General features: G+C 46.0%; 1 pseudogene; it reads right to left on the minus strand.

Moving 5' to 3' along the window:
• Window positions 1–519: 519 nt before the first annotated feature.
• On the minus strand, window positions 520–601 carry LOC149870109 (U4 spliceosomal RNA; annotated as a pseudogene).
• Between the last annotated feature and the right edge of the window lie 9,717 nt (window positions 602–10,318).

Genomic DNA, 10,318 nt, shown 5'->3' on the forward strand with positions numbered 1-10,318 from the left:
TTGCTCCTGAGCATGCTGTTTGACATTAGTCCAAGATCAAAAAAAACCTCTGGAGCATATTGCTCCAGAGTTTACTCATGAACAGAACATGGAGCCCAGCTGGAGCAGTCTGACAGGCTGGCAGGGGACTCAGGAGATCAGCCTGCCAACCCAGAGCTGCTCCAACCAAGCTCCACATGTGTGTGTGGGGTGGGGGGGCTGGGGCTGCCTGCCAGCTAGCCCCACACTGAGGCACCCTGTGCCTCAGCCAGCCAGGGCAGTGTCTACGTGTGCACTGCTGAGCATGAGAAATCTCTGCAGCAAGGTAGTACTTGTGTTTTACAAGACTATCCTGCTATGGAGTTAATTAGTTTTGTGGTTCCTAATAGAGGCACACATGTAGATACCAAAATGTTTACTGTGCAGTTAATTAGTCAACGGTACAGTAAATGTCTCATATAGACACACCCAGCGTATATCAGTGGGTGTGTCTACACGTGGCCCCTACAGCACAGTTGTTACTGCATCGTCATTTAGTACTTGCTTTAGGAAAGTTTTCAACTAGCAATAATCGCGCCTCGGATTAACCTCATTGGCTACGATACTGCCACAGCGCTACTAAATGATGGCACAGCACAAGCAGTTACTGCACTGTGCCTGCGGCACACTGTTATTTTTAGCAGCTATGTCACTGTGCAATGTGCTATAACAAGGTAGCTCACAACTACAGCAATGTAGCATTGGCATCACAGTTTGTGCCTGCCAACGTTATGTTGCTGTAGTGATGAGCTACGTTGCTGTGTAGCACCTCATGTGGATGCGCCCAGTGTGTTGGCAATTAAGAAACTCTGATATCCGCCTCGGATATGTTCCTATTGTGACTTAATTGCTTAATAAAAGTATTTTGTATCTGATAAATGCTGCCTACCTACCATGGACAATATGTGGAGCCTCTTTCCCTGAGTAGATCATTAGTGGTAATAGTTGCATCATCAAATTATTTAAATATCCATTGATACTTTCTTTTTTGTTTCTACCTTCCCTTACACTTAAGCCCCACTAGTCCCACTGAATCATGTCTTACATAGGACAGCAGTTACTTTCACACTCATCATACCTTTATTTATTTTAGCTGAGATATGGAATGGAAATCAGTGTGGAGAAAATCAAAGTAATGATAACAGCAGCCAACAGCGATGATGATGCAGCAGTAAAAAATGGTAATGAGAAGCTATAAAATATAACACACTTTGTAACAAATACCTTGGAGCAACCATCACAGAAGATGCTACATCAGAAAAAGAAGTCAAAACAAGAACTGCCATCGCCATTGGACAGCTAGCAAAGCTGAAGAAAATTTGGACTAGCCACAACATCACAATGAATACGAGAGTTGTTGTCATTTCATTCTGTGGCTGTGAGACCTGGACACAGAGTAGGGCACTGGAAAAGCAAATTGAGACTTTGAAATGTAGTGCTTCAGAAGACTTCTACATATACCCTACACTGCACATAGAACAAATTAATCTGTGAAAGTTCAGATTAGAGAAGTCGACAAATATGAACCCTTACTTGAAATCATAAGAAGAAAGATGCAGTAGGTTGAAAATGTAACAAGAGCTGAGGATGCTGTGGATGGATGATGAAGAAGAAGAAGATGTAAGACAAGCTGGATCACCAACATCAAAGAGTGGATGGGATTAAACTGACTGATTTTTTAAGGATTGCAAAAGACTGGAAAGAATGGAGGAAAGTTATTGCTATTCCCAACAGTTGGTGTGGCCTCAGGATGGAATGACTGATTTTTAAAATACGAAACATATTAAAAACATTGTAACTGCTTTATAAGATGAGAAATTGCGTCCTATAACATTTTCTACACCCATACATAAATAGCTTTTCCAAAAGGTTAAGAGCCTCTGGTGCAACTGATAGAGAGTCCTGAAATAAACAAAAATAATTTGGACAGTATATTAAATCATCATCTTGTAAAAATAGTTGTAGATACTCTTCATAGATCTAGTTATTCTTCTTATTCAAAGTTAACTGTTAAAGTTTTTTTTTGATAATTAATGCCTTCACATGCCAAGTTGGGTCAGAAAATAACTCAGTTCTCATAAGACCCTAGTTTCATAATTGTTACTTCCAGAACTACCATGATCTGGAACATGGCATCTTAGAACACACTGTAGTCCAAACAGATCAACAGCCTTCAATGCTGTCATATTTCTTTAATTCTCCTAGAAGGCTTCTACTGCTGATGTGAATGTACTTAAATCACTTGCATTACAGCATGGATGAATTTGGCCAAAGAACCTTCCATGCAAATAATATAAGCATTTTCTTATTTAGGATCATTTCAGAGTAATGTTTCCTGCTAAAAAGTTGGCAGAGGAGCAATACGTTTGACATAAAGTTGTCTAACTCTCTACACAGTCCCTTTGCCCTTAAAGGATACAACAGGAAGACCATTTACTGATACTCCCAATTCTTTCTGCCTGAAGTCTCTGTAACATATCCCCATAGAATCTTTTTTTTCCCCAGGCAGCTTCACTGAGACCCTTTGTCCCCTTCTTTCTCAGGCTCTTTGACCAGAAATATTTGAGTACTTTTACTTCCCCTTGGTCTTTCCACAGTCTATTTCTTCTTTTAAAAAAAGCACAGTTCTTATTATCTCTTTCCTGTTGAGTCAAGAAAGAAGCTTATATACAGTTTCTCTTCCAAGGATTGCTTGCTGTGATGCCCACAAATCCCATGAGTCTTGGTAACTTCCAATATGCAGTTCTGGACTCAACCCAGGAACAAGGAAATTTGTACCTACAATTACAGACAGAGATCCAATATTACATATAGTCTTTTAAATAATTATTCCAAGCTATTGTAACTGTTGTATCATGGTACTAAAAACAAGCTAAATAGGGGTAGAGCAAAGTTATCACCTCCAAAGGGTGATTTAAAAAATCTAGAGGGCTGCCTATTGGGTATACAGGTAGTCCTTGGACTTACGACACAATTGGTTCCTGAAAATTGTGTTTTAAGTCAAAATGTTGCTGTCACGGATGGCCCCGCGAGCGGCCGTGAGCTCGCGAGCGCCCCTTTGCCGTGCCAATTAGGGTGATCTGACACCCTCTACTCGCCCGCCACGTCTTAGATCTTATTGGTTCAGTATGGGAGGCTGCCTACTCGCACCTAACGGCGCCGCAATGGTATCACTACCGCTCCAAAGTGGGGTCCTCTCCCCCCAGCCTTATGGGCAAATGCGTGCCTCCAAAACCTCCCCTTTAGCACGCCCCAAGCCTCGCAGCTGTCCCGGGGGATGTTGTCTGGTCCCCTTCCTGTTCTGCGCCCTCTCTGGGGCCTGTACCGCGCTCCCCGCGCCGCGCCCTCTCCGGGCCTCGCCCTCTCTGGGGCCTGTACCGCGCTCTCCGCGCCGCGCCCTCTCTGGGGCCTCGCCCTCTCTGGGGCCTGTACCGCGCTCTCCGCGCCGCGCCCTCTCCGGGCCTCGCCCTCTCTGGGGCCTGTATCGCGCTCCTCGCGCCGCGCCCTCTCCGGGCCTCGCCCTCTCTGGGGCCTGTATCGCGCTCCTCGCGCCGCGCCCTCTCCGGGCCTCGCCCTCTCTGGGGCCTGTATCGCGCTCCTCGCGCCGCGCCCTCTCCGGGCCTCGCCCTCTCTGGGGCCTGTATCGCGCTCCTCGCGCCGCGCCCTCTCCGGGCCTCGCCCTCTCTGGGGCCTGTATCGCGCTCTCTCGCTCTGCGCCCTCTCCGGGCCTGGGGCTCAGGTGGCCTCAGCCGTGCCTGGCCCCCTTGACCCTTTCCTTGGGTCTTTTCTCGTCACCCACCTGGGCAAAGTGCCGTCCTTACGGGCTGGGGTCCAACCCCGTGCTCCGTGCCACGCCGGCACAAGCCGCTGTGCCTCCCTGGCACCGTGCCCCTACTGGGCACCCGGAGCCCCCAAACTGCTGGGGAGCCCCGCTGAGGCCTCCTCGCTCCCCTACAGCCTCACCCGGTCCTCCGGTGTAAACTGTAACTCAAAGTCAAGCCCTCTGGCTCCAACCTAAACCGAGGCTCCACACGCCAATCCGTAACTCCAAGCCCTACCGGGCTCTCAGTCCTACCTGCAGTCAGGGTGATCTTGTTCCCTGCATCACCGCAGCCTGTTAGTGGGGTAAGGCTGCCCCACTTGCCTCAGGCTGCTCAGCTCAGCCACAGAGCTCCTGCTCCTGCAGCAGCCAGAAGGGAACTGCTCCCTAGGCTTTGGCCTAGCTGTTTATAAGGGCCTGGCCCTGCCCCCTCCTGGCCACATGACCTGCCTGGTTGCCCCAGCAACCCCCATCTGTGTTGCTCCAGGCCTCTCCTCTTTGGGGCATCTCCTTAGGAGCGGGGCGCGGGAGTGCCCCGTGACAGTTGCAACTCAGAACTAATTTTCTCATAAGAAACAATGTTATAAATGGGGGATTGGTTCCTGAACCAAGGACCAATACCCTATTTTCACTAAAAATGCCCCAGAATTTTGTCCTCGATCAATTATAGATGAGTAATATAGCTACATTAATACATGTATATTGTAAATAGCAATCATATATATTTGGAAGGACTTCTTTGAGGTGACTTTGCTGCACTTTGAACCCTTTTTGAAGGGTTCTTGGCTGGAGTCTTCTCAGGAGTCTTGGCTGGAGGTTTTTCTGGAGTCTTGGCTGGTTTCTTAAAGAAAGTGTCCAAGGAAGTTTTAACAGATGTTCTCCAGGGAGATGAGTGATGCAGTGAACTTGTTCGCTGGCGTGGTATCACATCAGATCAAGCATTGTAAAGTCAAAACTAACATCATAAAGTTGAAACTGAGTGTCAATTTAGAAACGTTTTAAGTACAAAACATTGTAAGTTGAAAAGTTGCAAGTCGAGGACTGCCTGTATTACTAAGTTTGTCTGAACTCCACCATACCTCTGCAAAGAGGATTCAAAGTCCGGGTGAATATCTAATATCTCCCTTTAATGCATTATGCCTAAAGCCACCCCTGAATGTAGACATCATGCATCTTGTTTATTGCCCAGAACCTTAGCAGTTACAGTGCTCATCCTGGAAGCAGGAGATCTAGGTTACAGCTTTTACCCACCTCCTGTGAAAGCAAGGCAAGAACACAAGATCTATGAAGCCAGAAGAACAAGCAAAAAGGAATATGAACCTAGTGATCGCAGCACTCCAGTGGCATTTTGGAGTCCTGGATTCTGATTCCTGCTGTCAGGCTTCTGTTTTTTAACAAATGGCTGTCTAATATAAAATGCACAAAGAGGCCTTGTAACAGAAACCAAGGACTCCCACCCGCCACAAGACTGCAATAACCACTTAGATGTACAGACATGCTCTGCCTTGCTTGCTTTTCTTCTAGCCATATGACTCCTGCAGTCTTAATTATCCAGAGGCACAGCCTCAAGACACAGAGGGAGTGCCCTTACCTCATCTATGTTATAGCTTGGCGTTCCTCTGGGAAGTGGGAAATACTAAGGGATTGCTTCCCTCCAAGGACTTGCCAGCAGCAAACAGACTTAGTTACTGTTAGTTAGGTACCTGGAGGCAGAATCCTATTTTATTTTATATGCGTAGATAGCAGTTACCCATCATAACTCAGTTTTTGGCACTTATGCAGTTTCAAATTATATTTTGTGTTTTAGTGAAATAGGGTTGCCCTGCATACTTACCTGCTAGAAACAATGATAAGGGTCCTTCCATGTTTTATTCCGGTAGCCTAGCAGTTTAGTACTGTACACTCACCCAGGAAGCAGGAGACACAGGTTGCAGATGACCCCTCGACTAGAGAGAGCTTAAACCTGAGTCCCCTACTTCCTAGCATAGTATTGTAACCACCAGGCAGGACAGTAACTTCAGATGGGTGAGTAGGGCACCGGTACCAGGTGCCGACTTAGTAGAAGTGCTGGAATTGCACCTCACCCCTGTAGAGTTTAGGCCCTAACAGAAGACAGCCACACAACACTGCTCTTTCAGCAGCAGCCGGAAGCACAGACCACCCTCCCCGCCACCACCCCTGCTTTCCCAGAAGGTTTGCCTGTGGCACAAATCCTGCTGGTTATGCCTCTGTCACCAAGCCATCAAGGTAAGACATTATTCAGAGTCTTTCTAGCCCTCCTCTTGAAGCTGACCAACTGTACCTTGTATGTATTATTCAATGGATAAAATGGGTGAAGAGGAGTAGGGAAGTTGCTGCCCCATAAGAAGAGTCCAGGCTCAAGCCCAAACTTCCTTTCCATTCAAAGCAGCAGTGTCTGACTGAGCTATATGCACTCTAGCTTCTTGTTCTCCTCCTAGACCCACATACCTCCATCCTTTTGCTGCTCAGGGGTCAGTTTTATGGCTCTGAAACAGCTAGGCACGGATATGGATAATGGCTAGCCCATGGCCTGCTTGTAAGCCGAGAAACAGGAGCTGCAGGTCCTAATCCCCCTTTGGATGAGCAGGGCCCTAGAAATTGGGTCTCCTGCTTGTTGGGTAAGTATTCTAACCACTAGGTTATTTAGCTAAAATATGGGAGGGCCTTCATAGATTTCATAGACATTAGGGCTGGAAGGGACCTCAGGAGATCATCGAGTCCAGCCCCCTGCCCAAAGGGCAGGAAGTCAGCTGGGGTCATAGGATCCCAACAAGATAAGCATCCAATTTACTCTTGAAGGTGTTCAATGTAGGTGCTTGAACCACCTCCGCTGGCAGACTGTTCCAGACCTTGGGGGCTTGGACAGTAAAGAAATTCTTCCTTATGTCCAGCCTGAAACGGTCTTAAGGAGTTTATGACCGTTTGACCTCGTCATCCCTTGGGGCGCTCTGGTGAACAAACGTTCCCCCAGATCCTGGTGGTCACCCTTGATAAACTTATAGGTGGCCATCAGATCACCCCTGAGCCTACGCTTTTCCAGGCTAAAGAGTCCCGCGGCTCTCAGCCTGTCATCGTAAGATCTGTTTTCCTGACCTCTGATCACGCACGTGGCTCTCCTTTGGACTCTCTCAAGCTTCTCCACATCCTTTTTGAATTGTGGAGCCCAAAACTGGACGCAGTACTCCAGCTGCGGCCTCAACTTGGCACTTCCAGGAGATAGGTATGCTGTTGACATATAGTAACAAACTGTAAATAACACAGTTGGGTAACTGCCATTTAGGTGCATATAGTGAAATAGGATTTTGCCATTGGTGACCAAGCTGAATCACCTCTCATTATACTGAATTCTGGCAATGTTCAGATGCCCAACTACATGTGTAAATAGAACATAAGAACTGCCATCTACTGGATAATACCACAGGTCCATCTTAGTCAATATCCTATGTCACAGTGGCAGAAAGTAGATGCTGAAAGGGAGAGTCAACAGGGTATGACAATTTTGCACCCCCACTGTTTTTCTCTCACATGCAGCCTCCAGCATTTTAAGGTCTAGGAAGTTCCTAACTCAGAGCCTGCACCCCTAACTCCCATGCTCAATAGCCACGGAGGAAGCTTTCCTCCAAGAATTTGTCCATTCCCTTTTTACAGCTGATTCAACTGTCAGCTACCACAATATCATGGGCCATTTTGCAACCCAAAGCACTGTTGTACTTTGGTGCCTTCTGAGTTTTGGGGGCTATGGAGCAGAGCCAAACTGGATCTCTCTTCAGAACATAGATATCTATGGCATTCATACATGTGCTCCAGGAGTGGGGAGGGGCACTTTAAATGCAGCTCTGAGAGCCACTCTAATTAAAGCACCTAGTGCATCTCATGTATCAGTTTCCCCACATTCCAAAATGGTGTCCCCACCACCATTTTGAAATGCAAGGATGCTGATATGTGAGATTCTGGAGGCCACTGGAGCATGGCAATTACCACTCTGCAGCAAAGTCAATTAATTGAGTCATAGATTGTAGAGCTGGAAAGGACCACAATGGATCATTGTGTCCAATCCCCTGCCAGAAAAGAGGACCGAGGTCAGATGACCTCAGCCAGGTGGCTATCAAGCCTCCTCTTGAAGACCAAGTTAGGTGATAGTACCACCTCTCTTGGAAGCCCATTCCAGATTCTGGCCACCCTTACTGTAAAAAAATTTCTTCCTAATGTCTAACCTAAATCTACTCTCCACTAGTTTGCACCCATTGTTCCTAGTTACTCCCTGGGGTGCTCTGGTAAATAGCATATCACCGATTCCCTGTTGTCCTCCCTTGATAAACTGGGAGGCAGCTACAAGGTCTCCTCTCAGTCATCTCTTGTGAAGGCTGAAGAGATCCAGATCTCTCAACCTCCCCTCGTAGGGTCTTTCACGGAGGCTGCTAATTATGCGAGTGGCCCTCCTCTGAACCCTGTCCAGATTCTCTGTGTTCCTCTTGAAGTGCGGCATCCAAAATTGGGCACAGTACTCCAACTGCGACCTAACCAATGCTGCATAGAGGGGGAGCATCACCTCTTTTGATCCGTTGGTCATGCATCTGCTAATACACAACAAGGTGCTTTGTTGATGGCCTCATTACGCTGCCAGCTCATGTTCATCTTGGAGTCAACTATGACTCCAAGATCTCTCTCAGGTTCTGAGCTGCTGAGGAGGTCATCCCCCAACCTATAGGTGTGCTGGGGATTCCTCCTTCCTAGGTGGAGCACCTTGCATTTATCTTTGTTGAATTGTATCCTATTCTGCTCTGCCCATTGAACCAACCTGTCCAGGTCAAGTTGTATCTGCTCCCTGCCCTCCGGTGCGTTAACTTTGCCTGTACCTTGGTATCATCTGTGAACTTGGAGAGGGTGCTCTCCACACACTGTAATTACAGTGCATCAGAGCAACCTTGCTGCTTGTGTATAAGCACCCCTAAGTATCACATGCTTAGGTGCTAGGATAGAAGTAGATCTGGCTCCCAGTTCCCAGTCAGAACAGTAAGCTGGGCCCTGGATACCTTGGGGTCGAAGATGGACAAGTATTCCTCCACACAAGGGGTACAGCCATTCCTAAGGAGCCACCACTGTGCTAATAAATATCCAGCATTTCGAAGCATTACAATGGATCCCCTCATCCTTGCACACTATCCATAAAATCCAGCTATTTCCATTGCCAGGAGGAATTCTATAACCAGAGTCAGCCTGATTTGTCCTTATTGAACACATCTAATGGGAGTAGACCCACAGGCCTTTTGGAGCCTTAGTATGACTTTCATCCTTCCTGAGTCTTCACTTGATTCCCATTTTATGAAGTTTCATTCATGACTCCTTTCCCAAGACTGGTGTTAGATTCCATTTTCAAACACAGGGACTATGTTTGTGCTAGCAGAGTTAAACAGTCTTCCATCCTCATTCTACAAAAGTTTTCTGTCTGGCTGAAAACAAGGCCTTGTTCCTTTTTACCTTTTATTTCCCCTGGAGCATACAGCATATGTTATATGAAGCAGCACTCATTATACAAGTTTTCCTGCTATTGCAACTATCGTTAAGGATCAGCTAGAGTTTCCATTACAACAACCTATTTTCAGGAATTTAAACTCATACATAATTTTCTTCGGAGTGAAAGTTGCTTTCAGAGGCGTCCTAGCAGCTATTTATTTTTAATTGATATAACAACAAAATTGCTTTAGTTGTTCTTAAGTTGCAGGTAGGGAAAACAGAAGAGACACTTACTGGCTTTAAGTACTTGTTTGTGTTCATGAAACTTAAAAACGAGTTTGTTTTATAAGGGGGGAAATCTACAATGTGAGCTAATTGCTTGAAAGAAAAAATGGTCTTTACTGCAGGCAAAAGCTATAAAAACAGTTTTTAGCACAGCACAAGTTACTTTTCCACATAAGTGTGTAATACTCATTTGTTATTAATGACCAGTAATTAGGTTTTCTAGTGGAAACACTGATGGAACTTTAACTACATAATCACTTACCAAACACTCTCATATCTTGGCTTAAAACATAATGGCTTAAGTCTTACAGAATGGTGCTACTTTTTAAAGAGAGGGAGTCTTATTGGTTAGCACGTTGTTTCCCAAGACAACTGCAAAAATCACATTAGGTAGGCTGCTGCCTATGTGAGGAGAAGGGGCTTTATTGGCTACTCACTCACACCACCATAAGTGAGTAGTACCATTGTAGTCAATGGAATTATTTCAGTGTAACTGCATATAGCCACTTGTACATTACATATATTTTGATTTTGACATTATTTCTATCAGTAAACTTATTAAAAAATCCAGCTTTAAAAATGGAAGTAATTACATACAATAATTGAAAAGTATCATACCGTAGAATACGTTTTTACCTGCCAGGTGTCATGCATGGGTGGTGAATGGTAAACAAACAGGGTCCCTTTGCCAATCAGCAGTGGGGGAGCAGGGCTCATGAG

The sequence above is a fragment of the Crocodylus siamensis genome, chromosome 2 (genome assembly GCF_052110815.1).
Source record: "Crocodylus siamensis isolate JL-2025a chromosome 2, ASM5211081v1, whole genome shotgun sequence".
In the NCBI taxonomy this organism is placed as follows: Eukaryota; Metazoa; Chordata; order Crocodylia; family Crocodylidae; genus Crocodylus; species Crocodylus siamensis.